General features: G+C 38.4%; 1 protein-coding gene across 1 annotated transcript in view; it reads right to left on the reverse strand.

Moving 5' to 3' along the window:
* CDK15 (cyclin dependent kinase 15) overlaps window positions 1–23,254 on the reverse strand; it is a 1,846,298-nt gene that overhangs the window by 215,041 nt on the left and 1,608,003 nt on the right. The window lies entirely within an intron of this gene.

Below are 23,254 nucleotides of genomic sequence, written 5' to 3' on the forward strand. Positions count from 1 at the left end.
TAACACACGCCAAAGATTGCTGTCACATTCATGACAATACATGAGATAAAAACAGAAACATGGGGTGCTTCGTTACATTATGAAAACAAATGCACAACCCAATGATAATGTAGACATCACACTCCTATAAGCAGACCAAGTGGTATGGGGCCCACGTCCTGGGGTAGATGGTATGTGGAACATCCACCAGAATGTGGTGACTGCTTCCTTGTATGTAACACAACTCCTGAGTATGTGCAGGACATCCACATCAAAGGCCATAAAGCTTCCATAGTTCCCAGCTTTCATCACACCAATAACTGGGTACAATGCACACTTCTTCACGTACTTCCCTACACATCTGCCAGTAATGTATAACTGAAGTGTACCACCTTTGCCACAGTGAGTTGTCACACAGCTTATTGGCCATACCTAGGTATTCTTTTTGTTGCATAAACTTTACTGCCTGATGGTGTGAAACCCCCATCAAGTTGTTACACCAGATGCTTGTGGAATACCTGTGCTAGTGATGCACATGGTACAGACATAGCTGTTTGACAACATTGATGGCATGGGTTACATTTGCGACAGTGTGGATTGTGCCATATTTATGTCATGTACACCAGTCAACTTGCCTGGATTTATCATAATGTCACATACAGGTATACCAGTGTCTCTCCTAACACCTCTAGCTGATGTTACAGTGCCAGTACAGTGTGCTTGATTACCTTCATAGATTGTTGACATGTCATAATAGTTGTACAAGTGTGTTGATACAGAACCATCTATGATCACCGAGTATCACACATGTCAGAGACATGGGATTACTAGTAGTATACTGATATTTTCAATGATTGTGTGTGCTTCTGTTTACTGTTGTCCATGAGCCTGCAACTGTGTACCATTTGGTGGAGGCAACTGCTGACATTACAGTCATATTCAGGCAAGTCAGTTTGCATAGTTTCACAATATGCACCTAACCCCAATTGTATATAACATCCCTGATAGATATCCTCTCCACTGTTCATATCAGGATGCTTATACCACAAAGTCATATTCTCCATTGTTATGCCACCTTGTCTGACAGTCACATAATATACATTTTCACAGTGCAGTTAGTACTGTACCATGTCGATATGTGATTAGTGCTCCTGCTACAACTGTCTTCCATTTTCATGCCTTCGTCTGCTGTACATTACAATGTTTCAACCGTCTTCTTTCCCTGTTCATTCCTACAATTCATCTGTATGTCCCTATTCAATACACACTTTCCCTGACTGTTTATTTTAAATGGCAGTCCATGTACCATTAAGGATCATTTACACAACTTTTGTTCAGACTCCCTGTAATGGTATTCCACAACACTCTGCACTGCATACTCTGTCCTGTAATATGTTTGGACCATATACATTGCTATATTATTAACCCTGGTACTTTTCCTTTTTAATTTCTCCAAGTCTTTTGGGTTTCTAATACCGTGACAGGACTGGACCCCATTCCTAAGTCAAAGTATGATTAAAGTTCATGAAATTAGTATTGTTTCAATCTTTGATGTTAGCCAGAAGTGCTCTTTGCAGCACCCACAATGTGCCCAGTAATGGCTCCTTGTGCAATCTGTATGGAGTTACATGTATCAGTAACATATCTAAGTATGATTGCATTATAAGACCTGTTGCTCTTATTCCTACTGGAACTGACTGGGTATCTTTCTTCAACATTGTCCTCATTTCTGCATGCAAATCCTGGTATTTTATGACTTTGTGTCTGTCTGTGCGTAACACACTGTAGTGACTAGGTGTAGCGATTTCAATAATCAATTTTACTTTTGTCTTCTTTTCATGATCTAATATATCTGGTTTTCTTGCATCTGTTTTATGGACTGTTGGTAATGGATGATCCCATGTGATATAAACTTCATCATTTTTACGATGCTCTGTGTCTCATGTTTTCAGTGCTTTTCAGCTACTTTAGTATTATAATGTTTGCCCAATCCCCAGTGCAACCGTCTTGCCACATTATTATGCCTTTCAGTATACAGTTCCTCTGCCATTAGTATATCACAACCTGCAACAAAATGTGCAACTGTTTCCAATTCTGTTTTACAAAACTTTCATTTCACTGTTTCTCTCACATGTAATGGACTTTGTAAATCAGTACGTATGTAGTCCACTATCTTGGGCCGCCAATATTAACCTTTCATCTTTTGGTTTAAATTCACTTCTCCTTAACCATTCCTGCATTCAATTCTGACTAACATGAGGTTGCTCCAAGAGTTTTTTTTATATTTGCAAGTGTATTTATGCATTTTTCACATTTCTTGCCTTCTCATCTGATCCTTCACCTTATATTCTTTCTTTTTTGACACATTCATTTGCTACCTAATTTTTATCTACTTCTAGTTTGATTTCCATTCCCATTTGATGCCAATATGCTTCTGCTAAACTAAGCAGTGAAGTCATCTTAGACTTATTCTCTTTATGTTTCAATACTTTCACTACATTTGGGTCTTGTAAGATCAGCATATATGTATGCAGTACTACTACTGCAAATCTATACATGTAATCAATTTCGAGAAGGCCCATACCTCCTTCAGAATGGGGCATATATAGTCTTGATATGCCCTGATTTTTATAAATCACTTGATGAGCATGAAGCATCCTTCTTGTTTTCCTGTCCAAACTATCCAACACCTTTTGGAGCCAATCATTTACTCCAAAACTATAAGTTAGGACGGGAAGAGCAAATTGGTTTATAGCTTGGACTTTGTTCCTAGATGTCAGTGCTGTTTTTAGTATTAACTTAAGTCTTCTAAAATACTAAGTTTTATTCGCATTTGTTCATGTTTTATTGTTGATTCTTCATTTCCCAAATATTTATATACTCCGTCTTGTTCAAGTTCTTTTATATTGCCACTGTTTCATTGTCACTGTAATGTAATTGATCAGTGTAGGTGTATCTTATACATTTTTAAGCACTCTTAAATCCATGAATGTGAGATATTGTCAAATGCTTTTTTGTAGTCCATCCATGCCATACTTAGAGTCGTCCCCCTTTTACAGTTCTCCATTATGACTTTATTTAACATCAAATGATCCTTTGTTCCATATGCCTTTCTTTTATTACCCTTTTGTTCAATTGCCATGATGGAGTTTTCTTCTAAATTACTATAAACTCTGTTTGCATCAATTCCAGTGTATAGTTTATACATTGTCAGAAGGCAAGTTATTAGTCCATAGTTTTTAGGATAGCTTGCAGGTTCAGTCTTAAGTAGGAGTATTGTTTTACCTGTTGTTAGCCTGGCTGGTGTCTGTACGGGGTATGCATATAAATAGTTCTTACTCATGGCTAAGTCTTCATGTAAAGATATTTATATTTCTAACCAGAAGTTAGGTACTGCATCTGGGCCTGGGGTTTTCCAATTAGGAGTGTTTCTTAACTTTGTTTCAATCTGTCTGGCTGCTATTTCATCCCATTGCATATCCTGTACACTTGAACGTCTTATTCTTTCTCTTACTTCTTCTATTCATTTAGTATTTTTGTTACCTTCCACAGGATCTTCATAGATATTCTCCAAAATGTATCTATTTCTTCTTTTTTGGTGGTGTTTTAATTCCCTTTGCCTTGTTTCCCAAGTCCCTATATGCCTTTTTTGGGTCATCAATAAATTGCTTATTTTGTACTTTTCCTTTAAATTTATCTGCGTATCTTCTAAATTTTTCTGCCTGTGCTGATATTTTATTTTTAGTTTATTATTTGCGGCAGTGCATGATAGAGCCTGATCTTTTCTAATACTGTGCACTGCTTTTATCACATCTATCTTTTTGAACATTTTTGTTGATCTGTTCCCTCTTTTGTACTCTTCTAACAGTGACACTTCTTGTCTTAATTGCTTTATAGTTTTCTCTATTCAATACGTCCATGACAGCATTCAGTTTCTCCCCTTCCTTTCCCTTACTACCCTGTGTTTTTGTGGTTAAGAATTTATCTGTAAAATATCCTATTTACTTCTATTATATCGCATGAATCTCTATGGACAGTCCTAATTACTGTGTTCATTTGTTTTATCAAACTTCTAACTTTTTGGGTTTTATTGACTTTCTGTAGTCTGTTTCTTCCATTAATCTTAACATGCCTGTCCATCTGTATTAAATCAAGCTAGTCTTCTCTTACCTCATTTTCTTCTAAACTGAGAGCATATTCTTTGTTCTCCATTTCCTGTGGACATTCTATAGATAGTTCCACAGCATCTTCCTGTGCCACATTGTATTCAGTTTCATCCTTTGCCATCAATTGCTCTTTCATATGGGTCCTCACTGGCCTATCACCTCACAACACTTGCTGCTTCAGAGTGCCACAGTAATCACTGTGGCATAACATGTAATCCTGCAGATGTAGTTTGCCCGTAGCTTTACATGGTTTCCCGGCTGGCAACACTGTTGCTAGCCATGAAACCTAACTTGTTTAAGTTTAAACATGGTGCATGTCATAAATATGTAATTAATGTTGCTGATCAGCGTGCAAACACGTAAACACCGTCTAGGCTTCACGCGATGCCTGCATGGAGTTTGAATCCCACTGTTAGATTAAACCTCCTCTAAAGAAGCTAGTCTGTAGGTTTTACCTGGAATTCTATTTAGTATTTTTTCGAATGTTATGCTACCTCAGCTAAAATGAACCAAACCAATTGGGCAAAAATCTTTGCATTCTGGCTTACAGGTGCAACACTAAAGACATGCATATGGATGGATGAAACTGACTGCAAATAAAATTATAAACTTAAAAAAAAACAACTTTTAATCAGGGATGGAATAACCTCTGAAGACTATGAAATACAATTTCATACCTAGGCTTGTAGTACAGATACGTAATTGTACAGCTGCGTGCTTTAAAGCACATCTTAAAACTTTGGCTTGAGCATGATATTAACAGTAAAAGGGAAATATTAAATATTTAATAATGAAAAGATTTATGAAAACATTCCCAAGTAAAATAAGAAAATGGGTATGACTCTGAGGAGATAGTAACTCTAGTAGAGTGTTTACTAATTTACAAACCTGTTTAAAAATAAATTGTCTGTTTCTAAAGACATGAATGTAGTAAGGGATAAACCTTCCGTGAAAACAAATGAAGAGGTAGAGTGTTAATTTGTAACATCTGTGAAAGAAGTCACATTGCTAAGTTGTGTGCTGTTAGTAGCAGGAAAAATGTCTGATAGAATGTGAGAAATGAAATTCATGATTCGTGTGAAGTTGCTGCTATGCACTACTATGGTAATTGAATAGCCCTGTGCCACTGTGCAACTGTGTAATATACTATATTTTAGAAGGAAGGGAGGTGTGAGCTCTGCTGGACTCTCTATTATGTAAGTATACAATTCCTAACAGCCAGAGAGTGGTGGTAATATGTATTCCTGGCAACAAAAAATTGAGTTGGTACAGAAACTAAAATAAAAAATAAAATCAGAATTGTCTAGAGAGTGGAAAAGATTCTGTCAGTAATCAAACTTTACCCCAACAAAAGAGCACTCTCTGAACTACAGCAAAAGTAACAGCAAAATGACTCCAAGTAAAGTATGAAACCAGTATGTACTCTTTCTTCATAGGTTTATTCGCAACCTGCAACAAGTTGTTCCTGAAAATACATTGTAAATAATTTCAATAGTAATGTTGCAGAGTTATCATTACCTTGCTCACCATCCCCACCCAATTTTTATATTGACCAGAAGTCAACATAAAGACTAAAGTCATTAGCCTAGAAACTGAAATAAATATAGAGAAAGAAGGGTACCTGAAGAATGATTGGGGACTAGAGTGAGTACATGAAGGGGGAAAAATAAGGGAATACAATCAAAAGGGAACTGTGGGCAGCAGGAATCCATAACCCAAAGGGAAAATAAAATGGCAAGTGATTTTTGTATAGCTACCATCTTTGTAGAGGAAGATAAAGAGGAGGCTGCAGAGCCAGTGCATTTAGGAGAGGAAGTTACATTTTCCATGTCGAAGCAGGATACTGTGGAAAACAATTCTGGTTAGGAGACTTGACCACAAGTTATGTAAGCTTTAAAAAGGCACAATGGGAAAGATACTAAAAGAATGCAGTAAATGAGATGTCCCTAACTCTTCTTACCCTTATCCTGAGTTTAACAAAATGACATCCTATAAAGAGGGTATAAGGAGAGGTAAAACATTCTGTATCAGTTACTCTTATGAACAATTATAGGTTACTAGTAAAGAAGCTAGCCACACCCACATGTTTGGAGGTGACCTAAGGATAAATAAAAAGCAAGAGGATTAGCCAGATTTTATTGGCCAGGTATAGTAAATAAAAAATGTAAAACTTCTTATGTTCCTAACCAGAACATCAGAAAAATGCAATTGCAGAGAGACCAGGGGATACAGTAAGTAGACCATTTACAATAGGAATGTCTGACTTAAGAGAATTTAACCTTGGAAACAAAATATTAGTACTATTATCATCAACAGAAATGCATTTTGTCTAAATGGCAGGGACCATTTGAGGTAAAACAATCATTTTTGTGGATTATAGGGTTATGTAGCCAAGAAAATAAAAAGCCATGGATGGAGACAGAGAATACTACAGAGAGTTTACAGGTTAAAGTTCCTATTTGAAAAAAAACAGGGATATATTACCTGAAGTCCACAATGAATAATCAAAAGTATAGAAGTAAGATGTAAAAGAATTTATCTTATAAAAATAAAGAAGTGTTTTCAGATATGCTTTGGTGAACTAAACTGGTAAAATATAATGGTGAAATAATAAACAACACAGAGTACAGGAGTCATGAAAATAATTACTACAAGAAGTTAGAAAATTGTTTAAATTAGTTATGGCTGAGGAATCACAGAGTTATTAGAGCAACATGATAGTGTTAGTCACTAAACTGATGGAAGTATCAGATTTTGTATTGACTTTAGGAATTTAAACAGTATACTAAAATTTATTGCAATCTTATGTTCAGAATTGCAGATATGACAGTTAACGGAGAAAAGCTGGATACTAGACAACAGTGAATCTGACAATAAATAAGCATATAAATAAACACTTTTAGACACCACTCATTCCCTCTACTGAAGAAAAAACTGTTTTTGTAACTTCTGATAGTTTATTCCAGTATACAGTTTTATTATTTTTTTATATATTTTGAGTATTTTCTTGTAAAGGTACTACATATTTTATGTTTTAAGTCAAGCAAACCACTATTTTAGGCAATAAATCAATAAATGCGAGTTTTTGTATATGTCCAATCTCCATTTTCTTCATAAATCTTATAGTATATATACATATAAATATAAAACACACATACACATACACACAAACACACAAAACAAAGAGAGATATAGAGATATCATATATGCATGCAACACGTAGGGATATGGTATGAAATAAATGAAAGGTATAACTAATTGCACTAAAATTTTTTGTGGATGCCCTCCCCCACATGCTTACTTTATATAATCAACTCAGATTTCATTAACAAGAAGAAAAAAGGGCAAACCCAGTTTAAAAGTCAATACATTGTGATTTCAATGAGTTTTAGGGGTTCCTAAATGAAATACATTGTTCTGTAGGTTTAGGGACTAAGTTTCAGGATAAGTGATAAAGTTACAAGTCCAACACTAAAAAAGACTTTCGGCTTTTCCTGGTTAGGGGTTGTCACAGCAGAACTCTGGTCCGCTAATGATTGGCAGTGGATTTTTTACAGTGCCGAGTTGCCAGCCCGACGCCCAACATTCAAAGAAGGCACACCCATTCACGCTTGCACCTACCTGCATGTCTTTAACATCACTCAACTGCGGGGAGGACATGCAGACTGCACATAGAAGGTGCTCCAGCCAAGAATCGAATGGGAGAACCTCTTGCTGTGAGGCAACAATGCTAACCGCTGCACCACCACGGCAAGTCCAACACTGAGTTCCCTAATTAAGTACAGGAAGTTTTTATTTTAAATGCAAAAATCATTGTTCCATGTTTTTCACTTTTTTAGGTCTGGTTGTGTTTTCCCATTGATTTCACTGAGACTCATAACTTGTATATTAATTAGTTTTATGTGGTTTCCACAGGTTTTTATAACTGGAGTTCCTTGTAGCTGGTTTTCCACTACACTTCTGAGATACTTTTTAGATTTTCTTTTGAAGATTCATTTAATTTTCTTATTTTAGTATTGCAATGACTGTTGTTTTAGGATTTATAAGTTTTACAGGATAATTCCAGTTTTAGTTAGTTTAATTTTATTATTTATTCTTCAATTTTATTTATCTTTTTTCATTTTAGTTTTAAAAAAATCTCATTTCTAGGAATTTGATTTACATGTTGTAATGCTGTTTTCAGTAAAGATGTATATGTGCATTTTGTGGGAATGTGTGCATTTGTTTTTACTACATTAGGTTAGACTTTAATTGCTCCTTTTTACTGATGATTTTTGTTGACATGAATCATCATTCTCTGCTAATTAAATATCCCAACTCTTAGACTTCATGATATCAGGTAAAGGGCAATATTCCTTAACCCTGATATTATGTTGAAGTTGGTAAAAGCTGATCAGCTTTTCTGTCAAACAAATATAACAGGCAGGAAAGCTGTCAATTTAAAACAGACAGCCAACTAATTTAATTGGAGCCATACATCCATATCTATAGCTATAGCTCTCTCTGTAAATATATATATATATATATATATATATATATATATATATATATACATATACATATATATATATTTTATATATACACACATATTTATATATATATATATATATATATATATATATATATATATGTGTGTGTGTGTATACATATGTGTTTCATTGGTTTGGTAGACAGTAAATTTGGTTGATTTCTATTTAATTGACCACATTTGGTTGACTATACAGACAGTCGACAGGCGTGCGAGATCGACAATTTCGAGGTAAGCAAATATTTCCTTTCCCTGGGAATTATGCAATCTCCAAATTAGTATACATAATTAGTGGAGGCTGTAAGGGATGCAGGTCCCCCAAATGGGGGATGTTTATATATTTTTTGAGGTAATATTTGCATGCACCAAGAAGCATCCTCTGAGCATGTATACAAGTTTAAATTTTGACATAGCGTGGTTTACCTTTAGGATGTCAACGTTCATGTTAGTCACCAAGTGAAGGTAAATCATATCTATCTATCTATCTATATATATATATATATATATATATATATATATATATATATATATATATATACACATATATATATATATATATATATATATATATATATATATATATATATATATATACATATATATATATATGTGTGTGTGTGTGTGCAAATGGGTTTGCATTAGTTCATCGAACATGCAAAACATTGACATGTGGAAACCCGAGACCAAAACACCGGCACGTCACTTCCTCGATTCTGCAATTCGCCGACATTTAAATCTCTGACAATCCAAACACAAGTCCGCTCGTTGAGAACCAGGATCTACTGTGAAGCAAAGTGAAGAAGGAGAACAGTTAGCATATAATTTGGTGGAAGCATGATGTGTGATGAGGAGATAGTCGGTCCAGGGATTATCGGACAAATATATGCAAATATATACAGGCATAGTGTCCCAGAAGGGGAAGCAAATGTTAGAACTCGAAGGATACCTATATTACCTAGAACGCAGCAGAAAAGAAAGACGTTACTGGTGCTGCAAGGAGAAATTTACTGCACGCTGCAAGGGCAGAGCTGTGACTAAAACTGTAAGTAATGGAGACGAATTGCTAAAGTCCCCAGCACATCACCATAGTGGTGACCCTAGTGAGGTAGAACATTATAGGGTATGTAGCGAGGTAAAAGTTAGAGCGCAGTACAGCAGGGATATGCCCTGTATTGTCGTAGAAGATAGTTTAGCTTCAACATCATTGGATGTGGTGTATAATATTCCCCTTTGGCAAAAACAAACTGCCCACAAATTACCACATAGGTGGTAATCCATTAAGTACAGAAGAAGTAATTAGGGACCTGGGGACCCAAGTTGATAGCAATCTCTCATTTGACAACCACGTGGCCAAAGTGGTTAGAAAAACATTTTATATAGCCCACCTAATCATGAAGGGATTCACATCTAGATCAGGGGAGGTCATCGTGCCTCTTTACTCATCCCTCATCAGGCCCATAATTGAGTACAATGCCCCTTTTGGGATGTACCTTACCAGACACCTGCAGCAACTGCAAAGACCCCAAAAGTACATCACCAAGAGGATCATAGGGCTCAAACAGATGCCATATGCTGCCCGGTTAAAGAAACTCCAGCTCTACTCAGTGGCATACCGCCTGCTCAGAGGCGATCTGTGCCTGATGTATAAAGCCATGTCCAACCCGGAATTAATGGACATGCTGCACCTCAGAAAATCCAAATCCCATCGAGCTACGTGCTCGAGAGACTTGAACCTCAGCACTGAAATAAATAGGACATGCTGGAGGGACAGATTCATAACCCAGTGGCTCCCTTCACTCTGGAATAAAATCCCAGTCCAGGTTAGGCAGAGTCCCTCATTGACTCTCTTCAAGAGGAATCTTGATGAGTGGATGGGAGATCGTAGGTTTACCCCGGGTATCACTTCTGTGTCACTGTTAGACAGAGGCACAGTATACTAACCTCGAAAAAGGGCATAGCAAAATTAATTTAAAATGGGTGGTGAAAGCCAAACACACTCTGGCTAGGCTTATAAATGCCCTAGGGCAGATGGCCTAGTATGAACCTATGAACCTAATATCTCTTGTAGGAAAGCTCTGTTGCAACAGATTTCTAGAGTAAAGTGCAAACATTATCTAACTGCTGGTAGCCGTGATCTAACTCTAATGAATATTGATATAGCTAATTACTATCTCAAAGATGGCGCTTTCATTTCTAAACGCATCGCCGATAGTAGTGGTGTAGCAGTAGTTTACGCATTTACCACACTGAACAATCTGTATGATCTAAGCAAAGCTTCAGTATGGATGATGGATGGGACATTTTTTCATAGAGGTTTGATGTGCAGGCAACTACACAGTATACACAGCTTGCCGAAGTTAGGGTCATACAGTAAAGTTGTCCCATTGTTCTACGCTCTGATGGGTACAAAGTCCCTAAAATGCTACAACTATTTATGTAATGATTTATTTACCTTGATGTCTGAGAATAGCTTTGTCAGATCAGTGCGATACATTTTGTGTGATTTTGAAATAGCGACTCTGAAGAGTATACGGTTAAATTTTGATGATGTACAGTCCAAAGGCTGTTTATTCCACTTTGGACAGAATGTATGGTGCAAGATACAACACGTGGGACTTAGTGCATTGTACAATACTAATATGCATTTCCAGTTATATATTAAATCACTGGTGGCATTAGCTTTCCTTCCAGAAGATAAGGTATTGGAGACTTTTAGCATGTTAAATTATAGAGTGCCAGAAGAAGGGTGTGAATTGGTGAAATATTTCTCTGAATACTACATTCATGGCAGGCTATGGAAGTTTAGTACACGTACCTCAGTTACCATGAGATTTCCACCGTTGTTCCCTATCAAATTTTGGAACGTGGCAGAACTTAACGATCTCTTCTTGCCACGTACTCTGAATTTGGTAGAAGCCTGGCATAGGAGGCTTAAGTGTCTGGTGGGTCCTAGGGTTATTGATTTGGATGTTATTATACGTGCACTATGTAGGGAACAAGATTGGATCGATGAGCTGTGGGTTCAGATGGTTAGCGGAGTGCCTCCATCTCCAAAGAAATGGAGGTTGATTGAGAGAAATAACCGGTTCCAACAGATCTTACATAATATAGAGGAGTACACACCATTAGAATTTGTAACGAGCATAGCTCGTCTTTTGAAAACATCAGTTTGCAGTACTTCCTGATATACCTGTGATGGATTGCATATTATCAGAATTTGATGGATGGATATGCATCTACATGTTATCTGATCGCTAAGTTGTGTATCTTGCAACAGTGTTGTTTGCTTTGGAATATTGTCCAGGGAGTTATATTTGCTGAATTTTTGTATATGTATGGTGGAAATCACTGTTTGATATGTGTCTGTGTTTTGGAAGTCATTGTAATGGATGTCGGACAATTGCACGTCGATGTTATGAAAATTGTTGGGGAGGTGCCATGCCAGTGTTTTGGTCTCGGGTTTCCACGTGTCGATGTTTTGCACATTCGATGAACTAATGGTAACCCATGTATGTATGTATGTATGTATATATATATATATATATATATATATATATATATATATATATATATATATATATATATATATATATATACATGTGTGTGTGTGTGTGTGTGTGTGTGTATGTATACACACACACATATAATTTTATGATTTTGTAAGCTGTCCTGCTTGCAGTTGTGTGGTCCAAAAGATATATGCAAAATTAAGGGGTATGGGGGGCAGAGCACCCCCATATAAATGATTTGTATTAGTTTTGTTATCATGCCCATACTTGGCATCTGGGTTTACAGTGTGATTAGAATGACATCTGTCACTTTGATAAGATCCATCTTCTATACTACTGTTTTACTGTCATCTCAAGATTTCCAAACATACTGCACTGCTTACTTGATTTTCCACTTATCACAACTGAATACCCCTCTCCAGTCTGCTTAAACCTCTACTAATGAAGTCACCTTATCATTCTGGTCATCAAAAGCCCTTCTCAAGCTTCTGTATTTTTAAGATCTATATAGGAACTAACTCTTTTTAAATACTTCTGTTGTTTATCACTCTTTTCTTGAACAAGATGCCCTTCCAGTAAGGGTGTTTCCATACTTTGGCTTCTTTATCAGAATCTTACAATCATATCTACAAGAAAACAATATGCATAGCTGCTAAAACCTCAGATAATCTCCCCATCCCATGGCCTCTGCCAAGATCAAAGACCTCCAATGTCTTCCACAAGCATTTCTCTTTTATTGTCATGCTTCCTTACTCTTTTAGCACCACACACCTACCATTAGGTTCATAGTTTCATAGGTTGATACTAGGCTATTGGCCCTAGAGCCTGTACAAGCCTAGCTATAACAATTCCCTGACTATTTCTTCCCACAATATTTACTTCCCTGGACCCTTGTCTAGCAGAGCGACTGACGTGATCCCCGGGGTAAATTTCTTATCTCCCATCTAGTTGTCAAGGTTCCTTTTGAAGAGCGCCAAGGAGGTGCTCTGCTTGACATGTATGGGCAGTCTATTCCAGAGTATGGGGAATCTCTGGGTCAGGAACCTATCCCTTCAGCATGTTTTGTTCATTGTGATGACAAGGTTTAGGTCCCTGGAGGGTGTGGCTCTGATGGATTGGGATTTCTTTAAGTGCAGCATGTCCAACAGCTCTGGGTTTGACATGGCCTTGTATGTTAAGCAGAGATTGCCTCTGAGTAGATGATATGTGACAGAGTATAGCTGGAGTTTTTTTAGTTGGTCAGCATAGGGCATCTGCTTTAGGCCTGTAATTCTTTTAGTGAGGTGTTTCTGCGGCCTTTCCAGTTGTTGCAGATGTCTTGTGAGGTACATACCAAATGGGGCATTATACTCTATGATGGGTCTAATGAGGGATGAGTACAGTGCGATGATGACCTCCTTTTTTCTGGATGAACATCCCTTAGTAATGAGGTGTGCCACATAGAAGGATTTCCTGACTGTTGTGGCGATGTGGTTATCGAAGGTGAGACCACTGTCCACCTGTGTTCCCAAGTCTCTTATCACTCTTTCGGTGTTTAGTGTACTGCCACCTATGTGGTAATTCAATGGTACATAGTTTTTCCCAAAGGGAATAACTATACACTTTTTGGCATTGAGCTTGAGCCCATGGCTCTGGCACTAAGCATCTGTTTCTGTAAGTCCCTTTTGTAGAATATCCACATCATTTGGGGATTCAATAATGGCTCCCAGTTTGCAGTCATCTGTGAACTTTGTTAGCCAGAGTCCCTTAGTGTTGGCCTGTACTTCAGAGAAGTAGATGCTAAACAAGAGCGGTCCCAGGACTGAACCCTGAGGTACTCCACTTGTCACTTGTCTGGAGCTGGATTTGGAGTCGGCTACTTTTACATTGTGGGTTCTGTCAGTAAGCCAGTTGGCAACCCATCGAGTGATGTAGGGATTTATGCCCAGCTTAGTAAGTTTATCTATGATTCCAGAGTGGGGGATGGTGTTGAAAGCATTGGCAAGGTTCAGATAGGCTGTGTGGACCACCTTACCCTCATCCATGGCTCTGGAGACTGATTCGAAGAAGTCAATCGGGTTCAGAAGACATGATCGGCCCCTCACAAACCCAAACTGGATGGGGTCCAGTGTTTGAAGGTTGCCAATGTCTTTGTTTATAAGTTCCATGATAATACGTTTCATGGCTTTGCAGATCAGGCTCATCAGACTGATGGGACGGTAGTTCCCAGGATCCAAGGTGGATCCCCCCTTGTGGAGTGGGATAACTGTAGCTGTGCACCACTCAGTGGGCACGAAACCTGAGGTGAGGCTATGATTAAACATGACACTTAGGTGAGGTGCCAGTTCATTTTGTAGTTCATGTAGTACACAGCCGGGATGTCGTCCCATTCTTTGGGACTCTGCAGTAAGCCAGCCATAAAATCTTGCAAAAGACATCAGTATCAACTTGTAAACTTATTTTGTAAATACGTTTTTGTCTCTATGTAATATTTTGATAATTAATTTGAATTGTGGCATTATTGTTATCATCTTTTTACTTATACAAAACATAGTATTACAGAACTTCCAGTTATTTTGTGTATATTTTTTTATCTTTCCTTTTGCTGCTGTAATTGCTCATTTTCAGATACAGAATGACCATGTTTTGTATGTGAAATGTTTATTATCTTTTGCTTTATTTCTTCTAGTATAATTACTAAATAAATACACATTTTACAAATTGCAGAATTGTTTTAGCTCTTTTTTCATCTTATATGTACACAATAGCTATCTACTGAATTTAACGTGATATAATTTCTGAAGCATACCTGGACAGCCACTTAATTCTCCTGATAAATCCCATAAACTGATTTATCTTTTAATTACTAAACTGATCTCTTAGTACTGAAATTTAAGTCTAATGGTAACATAGTTCTTAAAGACTGAATTTTCTTCTACAATGTTACAAAATCTAGCTTTAATGTAGCTTAAGTAGCAGGCTGCAGATATATGCTTATTCAGTTAGTTTATCAAGGATGCATTATTATACCACTTTTATCTATTAAGGATCTGGGTTTTGTGCACCTCATTTGCTCTCATTTGCATAGTTGCCATGCAGCTCTCTGCATATACTCATCCAAATGTTTGACATTAATGGGAGATTATCAGGACCAGCTATGAATTCGAATGCATGGCTCGTCTTATTAATTCTGGAAATGACATGTAACAATTTAGCACAAACTTTCCTTTCTGACAGAGAACCAATTAATTACCAGCTTAGAGGTGTTACTATTTCCTTTAATCATTTTCACTGATATCCCTTTGTGGGATAGTGTCAAACCCCTCCTGACATCAGTATGTTAATAATCTGAACCTCTATTGTGAAATAATCTGCTGACAAGTTCATAAAAACTGCATAAACCTTGCACCACAGGACCTTCTGCAGATTAACTTGTTGTGATTAGAGTTTGTATTTTAATTATTTTTCCAGAAAATAATTGTTAGTTATCTGAATAACAATTTGAACATTTTAAGAGACTGGCCACACAGTTTATTGACAGAGCAATGCATCACGTTTTTAAATTGATGGGGACAATTTTCCTTAACTTTTAGTATTGTGGAATTTCTCCTGTAAAAGTATATTACTAACATACATTATTTTCTTATTTATCATGCTTTACTTTTTATTTATGGCTATCTCCAACCATCTACTCACCCTCAGTGACCAGTATTTCTTTGTTACTCCATCTTTCTGTCCAATGTTCTGCTCTTTTCCTTCAACTAAAAGCCTCTGACCACTGCAAGCTACTGGTCTGTAGTGATTGTGCTACTGAAGTGGGTGGGTGCAGGGCATCTGGCCTCTAGTGTGGTGTCATCCTGATACAGCTGGAGATCTTTCTTCCTTTCTGGGGAAAATGGAACGTACAATGACACACGTGCATGCACCTGAGACCTAGAAAATGTTGACATCACCTGCAGACTTCTTTGTAGTTTCCCCAGTCCTTGCCACAGGAATATATTTATATAATTTAATTTAATTTAATTTATTTATGTTTTGCTGACCAGGATAGTTTCACTAGGCTTGTGACCTATTTTTAGGAGTGACCCAGGGTTTTATTCATAGTGACTAGGGGGAAATTGAGTTAGGACATCATACTCTCATACCCTCATACACTTCCTTCAGTAAGCATTATGAGATCTTTTACATCCATCTGAGCTACCAGCTACCCACAACTCAGGTAGGAGAGACCTCAATTTAAATTTTCATCTGAAGGACAGGGCCTCAGGCATGCAGTACCCCTTTATGATGCACTGCAGTGTTGTTATTAGAAAAATGAATCCATGCTCATGGTGTTTGAAAAGAACCCATGACCTTCTCAAATTCTGCTATCAATGACAAGTGACTACTGAGCTAGTGGCATATCTCTCAACCTGCATACACTGAAAATAAGAGCAAAGGCTCTTCAAAGTAGGCACATCCAGACAAAAATCTGGACATTTAATTAGTATGACATTTGAATAGCAAATAGTGTGTCACTCTTCCTGCTTCTAGTAGGAATGTGGAATACTACTCAGAAACACCTCTCTAGAAAACACAAAGTGACAAATTATGGGAAAAAGTAAGCACATTTTATTTATTTAAAATTTTTTACCAGGAAAGTCTGACTGGGACAGAGCCCATTTTCAGCAAAGGCTTTGAGAGAAATGCTCCAGAAACATGTCTTTGGAATGTAGGAGGAAACTGGAGCACCTGGAGAGCACCCACACGAACACAGGGAGGACATACAGACTCTGCACAGAAGGCACCCCAGCTGAGAATTGAACTGGAGAACCTCTGCTGTGAGGTGACAACACTAACCACTGTACCACTGTGTCAGACATTATCAAAGAGACAGTGTAAGATCTGTAGACTTTAATGAATTGTATTGTACAATTCTAATACACAAGGTCATTTAATTTTGCTCTTGAAAAAGGGAGATGTAAGATGCGTGTCCGCTTTCTTTAAATTATTGGTACCATTAGTATCTTTGCCATGTAGTGTGATTTTTGTATACTAGCCAGCTTCAAAAATCACATGTGATGAAGGGGAAACTGTAAATTGTGTGAAAGGGTAACTCAATTATGAAAATGGAGATACCTCCAACAATAGGTACATCATGTGCAGGGTTAAATCTGACCTTAAAATAAGAATGTTCCCCCAAAATAGGGGCAGTTGAGAGGTCTGGGTAGAAAAATAGTCACTGTCATACCTCTCAACTATCCAGATTTTTGGCTCATATTTTTGGTCTGTTCCTCATAAAATGTGTGGTTTTCTGGCAAATCACTGGGATGATCTGAGGATTGAAGTCACTAAATAATGACATGCAGTTGAGTTTCGGACTACAAATCCTTCAGAAAATGTATGTTAAAACAAATCCTGTTACTCTAGTGGCTTTTTAAGTTTATAAGTGCAATATTTAAAATATGTGCCTATTTTTGGGCCTTTATCCCCCTATTTTATCAGGCTTTATCCAGATTTCTTGTACTAAGAGGTTAAGAGGTATGCACTGTTGTTCATTATTTCTTCTCCCTTCAGTTGACACCCTGACAATCCAGGACAGGAACTAAGTCCTTCATCTGAATAATTCTACAAAGACTGGCGCAACCTCGATGTTTCCTAAAATCATCGCTATTATCAATCATATCACAGTCCTGTTTACTGGTGTAGCTACCAAAGCTAGCAGTGCTCACATCTGCACCTGGAACCTAGCCAAAATTCCTTTTTACTTAACTTTTCTATAGACTAAATCAAATTTAATAATTTTTCACTTCTTTCCTGAGTGTAGAGAAATGACAACCCTTGTTTCAGGCTATTCCTGTCCAGAGCTTCTTCTGTTGGAGATCATTTTAGCTTTTTGACTGCTAATTTCATAAATTAATGCAGCTGTGTATTCTCAGTCAAGCCTTTATCTTTTATGCATGAAGCCCTAGCTTTCTCATGATCCATAATGACCATACACCAATCTGAGTATGATATCTTATTACAAGATATTTCAACTGGCTCCTTCTTACCTTAAAATGCTTACTCCGGATGTGGTTTGGATAATGTACACTTTAGCTGCCAGGCAAAATACCATGCCTATATTAATCAACAAAACATCATTAGGAAGTTTACAGAAGATGCTTAAGTATCCTACTTCAAAAATATTCATGCTTTTCCTTGTCAAATATTACATACCTTTGGAATGGCATGAATGTCTTTGTTCAGATATTCTTGCTATACTATTACCCTAAGGAGAAAACTCTGCATAGATACCCAGTGGAATGAATGACTATTTCTCCACTGTAGCTATACAGTCACTTATTAACTGCACTCCAAGCCTAACATCCGGTATTACCTGTTATCCTGAGTACCTCTTTTCCTCTTATTCACCAGCTGTTGCAGAAAACCCTCATTACTGCCATCCAAGACAAAGATTAGTAATTTGTACATATTTAGTTGGGTGACCTAGTTGCAACCATGCCAGTCCAATGGTGGATCCACAGCATGTGGTTGAACCACAGGCCATTGCAAATGAAACTGGGTCAGCAGGGCAATAAAATCTCAAGTGACTAAACAGCAAAGCAAACATGTTGCTGTCACGTGTCTCATCAAACCATGACTCCTTGGAACTTTGTTGCTTGGTTTTATTAGAGCAAAAGCAAGGCTTGTTCAAGGTAAATGTGGCTGTTAAAGAGAGTTTCTCCTTCATGAATGCTGTGTGACTATGGAACTGGTATATACAAATTCAGGGGAGGGAGAAACTTCTTTTCACATGGAGGTGCAGGCAAAAATACAGTTTTCACCCTTTGCCATTGCTTTGAATGTCAAGTATTAAACAGCAACTGGACAGGTGCAATTCTTGGTTACAGTCAGGGTGTCCCACAGGGAGGCCCTTACTTGTTTATATTGTATCTTTCAGACCAAATTTTTTCATCTGTTGTGTTCTACAGTCTATATGCAGATGTCGTGAAATTGGGTAAACTGATTACATGTCATACAGATAAGGCATGTCTGTCAAAAAAAAATTGACTACATTGACCATTTGGGCACAGGAAAACAATACACTGATAAATACATCAAAAACTAAGCATATGAGATCTGGGAGACATAAATTGAAAGGTGAATATTTAATACAGCACATAGTAATTGAAACTGTAGATTCATTTAAAGACCAGTGTATACGGGTAGATCCAGATTTTAGTTTTTCTAATCATATCAACCAATTGGTTAATGATAGTTATAGAAAAATACGTTATGTACTCACCATAACATTCCATGTATGTAGTCCATCTCACTGAACATTATTACGTGTGGGTTCAGAGTTGATCCTCGGCTCTGACTCGGCCACTTTTAGAAAGCCTGAAAACTTCTGATTGGCTCGTGGCTAGGAGGTATCCCATGGTGCATGAGCACACTCCCCAGATCTTGTTTGCTGCTAGTCTATATAAGGAGAAAAAGTAGAAAGTAGAACACAGGTTCAGAAGAATAAGACCCTAATAAAAGTGTTGTTTATGAAATAAATCACCATAGAAAAAAAACTGTTTCCAGATCCTCCAGGAAGGGGGCTGGTGGGTGGGTTTGTAATAATGTTCGGCGAGATGGACTACATACATGGAATGTTATGGTGAGTACATAACTTCTTTATGTTATGTAGTCCTATCTCACCTCCATTATTACATGTGGGACAGCGTCCCTAGCATCTTAAATGGGTGGCTCACTGGAAAATACTCCTGAGCACCATGTAACCAAATGAGGCCCTACCCCTGGAAGTTAGGTTCAATTTATAATGGGTAATGAAGGTATGAGGGATAGCCCATGTTGCTGCTGCACATATATTATCAACAGGAGTTCTGGCTTGGAAGGCAGCAGAAGTAGAAAATGATTTGGTAGAATGTGCTTTGACTTTAAGGGGTAACTCTCTTCCCTCAGAAGTATAAATGAAAGAAATGCAGTTAGAGATCCAGTTTGATAGTGTGACCTTAGAAACTGGCAAACCCATTCTTGTTTCAGCAAAGGAAATGAATAGCTGGTCTGATTTTCTAATTCCTTTAGTTCTGTGGATGTAGAAACGCAATTGCCTATGCACGTCCAATTGGTGAAATCTATACTCTGCTTTACTGGTGTGATTGGGGAAGAATACTGGCAATTCGATAGTTTGATTCAAGTGAAAATGGGAGCAGACCTTGGGGATAAAGGAAGGATTCATCTGGAGAGAGACCATATCTTTGTGAAAAATTAAGTATGGAGATTTAACTGATAGGGCTTGCAGTTCGGAAACTCGTCTGGCTGAAGTTTTCGCCACCAGAAAAAGAGTCTTCCATGACATAAATTTTAATTGACAGCTATGGGCTGGTTCAAAAGATGGCAAAGTAAGTTTAGAAAGGACTAGATTTAGATCCCAGGGAGGAATGGGATTTTGAACGGGAGGTCCTAACATCAAAGAACCTTTGAGAAAGGTCTTGCAATGTTTGTGGGACATAAGGTTAGAATCGTTAATTCCCACATACAAATTAGATATTGCTGCTAGCTGAACTCTGAGTGTAGCAGCTGCTGATCCCTGGTGAAAAAGTTCTGATAGGAACTCTAAGACAATAGGAATGAGAGCTGTAAATGGATTAACCTTTCTGTTATCTGCCCATATAGAAAATCTCTTCCATTTACTGTTGTACAATTTTCTAGTCGAGGGCTTATGAGAAGAGGTAATAATATGGGTTACAGCTGGAGACAGATTGTGAAGCCTGACTAATGATGGAACTGGAGCAGTCATGCTGTGGAGACAGGGATGAAGAGAATCTGACATGTGTGTCAAGAGGTCTGGTACTGGGTCCAGAGTCCATGGATAGTCTAACAGGTGAGGCCCCAAGGAAAGGGAACCAAATCTGATGAGGCCAGTAAGGACTGATGAGGATCATCTTGCTTTCCAACAACATTGCTTTCTGTATAACCTTGGGAATGAGTAGAAAAGGAGGAAATGCATAAAGAAGTCCCAAGGGCCAATCGTGGACAAGTGCATCTCTCGGAGACTCTCCCGGAGGGGGAATGAGGGAGAAAAAGGTGCTGCATTTGGCGTTGATGGGGCTGGCAAAGAGATAGCAGCAGGGTTGTCCCCATTTGTGGAAGATCTGTCAGGCTACTTTCTGGTTCAAAGACCATTCGTGAGGTAACAAAATTGCCCTGCTTAGCTTGTCTGCTATCATGTTGGATGTCCTTGGGATGTGTGTTGCAATGAGAAAACATTGGGAAGAAATCGCCCAGTTCCAAACTCACAGGGCCTCTCGACATACGGGGTAAGATCTGGTTCCTCCTTGCTTGTTTAGATACCATACCACCAACGTGTTGTCTGTCTGGATAGCTATCATCCCTAGAGGGAGTAAGTCATGAAGTGCTTGCAACGCTAGAAGCACCACTCTCATCTCTAGAACATTGGTGTGCAGATGGGCCTCATGATCTTGCCATGTGCCTTGAACAGTCCTGCCTAGATAATGCACCCCCACCCTATCTGAGAGGCATCCATGGTCACAGTGGCAACAGGTTGGTGTGGTACAAAGGGAGACCCTGTGGTAAGGTGACCTGGCTGAATCCACCAACGGAGATCCTTTTTGCAAGAATCTGTGATTAGTATCTGGTGATGCAGGGGCAACTGCTGAAAGGACCACTGGGATGACAGGAGCCATTGGAGTATTCTCATATGTAGTCTTGTTAATGGTACCAATGTTATTGTCGATGCCATTGTTCCAAGAAGTTGCAACACCACTTTCACTTTGACTCTTCGAAGGGGAAGTAACTGTAAATCTGCTTTGAAAGATTTTGTATTCTGTCTATTGGTAGTCTGGCTATCATAGAGACCGTGTCTATGTTTGCTCATATAAAGGTTATAGATTGAGCGGGCAAATTTAAGGATTTTTCCCAATTTATAGAGACTCCCAACTGGGAACAGAGCTTGATTGTGGAGTCTCTGGATTGAACTAGAAGATGCCTGGTGGTGGCCATCAGGAGTCAATCATCCAGGTATGAAAAAACTTGGATTCCCTGATGCCTCAGATGGGCTGTCACTACTGCCATGCATTTGGTGAACACCCGGGGGGCTGTGGTGAGACCAAAAGGCAATGCCCGAAACTGGTAATGATTGGCTCCCAGCCGGAAGCGTAGAAAACTCCTTGATGCTTTGTCCATCTTGATGTGGTAGTAGGCATCTTGGAGATCTATTGAGCACATCAAATTTTCTTTCCCTAACAGAGGGAGTATGGATTGTAGAGTGACTATTCGGAACTTGGACTTCTTTACATACTCGTTTAACCTGATGAGGTCTAAAATGGGTCTCCAGTCTCCTGTTCTTTTTGGAACTACAAAGAATCTGGAGTATGTTCTGAATCCTGTCTGGTCTGTTGGGACCTTTTGGATGACTCTTTTTAACAACAGCTTTTCTATCTCTATAGCTGCTTGATCCCTGTGATTGGGTGGTACATCTGGGATCCTTTTGGGAGGGCGTGATGGAAGGGAAAAGGGCATAGGGTAATCTCTGGTGATAATGTCTTGTACCCACTTGTCTCGGGTGATATTTAGCCAGGCTTCTGGGTACAAAGACAGGTGACCGGCTCCAGAGACGCACAGTCGGGTTCCACATCAGGAATGCTGATAGGGAAGGTCATGAAAGGAATTGCAACCTCCCTGATTTTGTGGACCTCCCCTGCCTCTAGGGCAACGTCTACAATTTGTTCCTCCTCCCCTGCCTCTGAAGGAGGAATCACCCTGTGTATCCTGGACAGATCTCTGTGATTTCTTGAACCTCATTTTACCACTCTTTTGACCTTTAGGGTAAGGTCTAGAAGGGATGGTAAAATGGACTCCCATGGCAGAGAAAGTCTTTCCTTCTTGTTCACACCTGGTGAGGGTATCTTTCACCTTGGGTCCAAAAAGAGAGGATCCGTCAATGGGAGCATTGGTGAATGTAGACTTGAAAGGTTCAGCAAAATTGCATAGATGCATCCAGGAGTGTCTCCTTAAGAAGACTCCTGAATCTGCCGCCCTACTCACGCCATCAGCTGCGTATGAGATCAGCCTCATGGAGGAGTTAACAATGGATGTTAAGG

The sequence above is a fragment of the Protopterus annectens genome, chromosome 6.part0, assembly GCF_019279795.1.
Source record: "Protopterus annectens isolate FY-2018-M chromosome 6.part0, PAN1.0, whole genome shotgun sequence".
NCBI classification, from domain to species: domain Eukaryota; kingdom Metazoa; phylum Chordata; order Ceratodontiformes; family Protopteridae; genus Protopterus; species Protopterus annectens.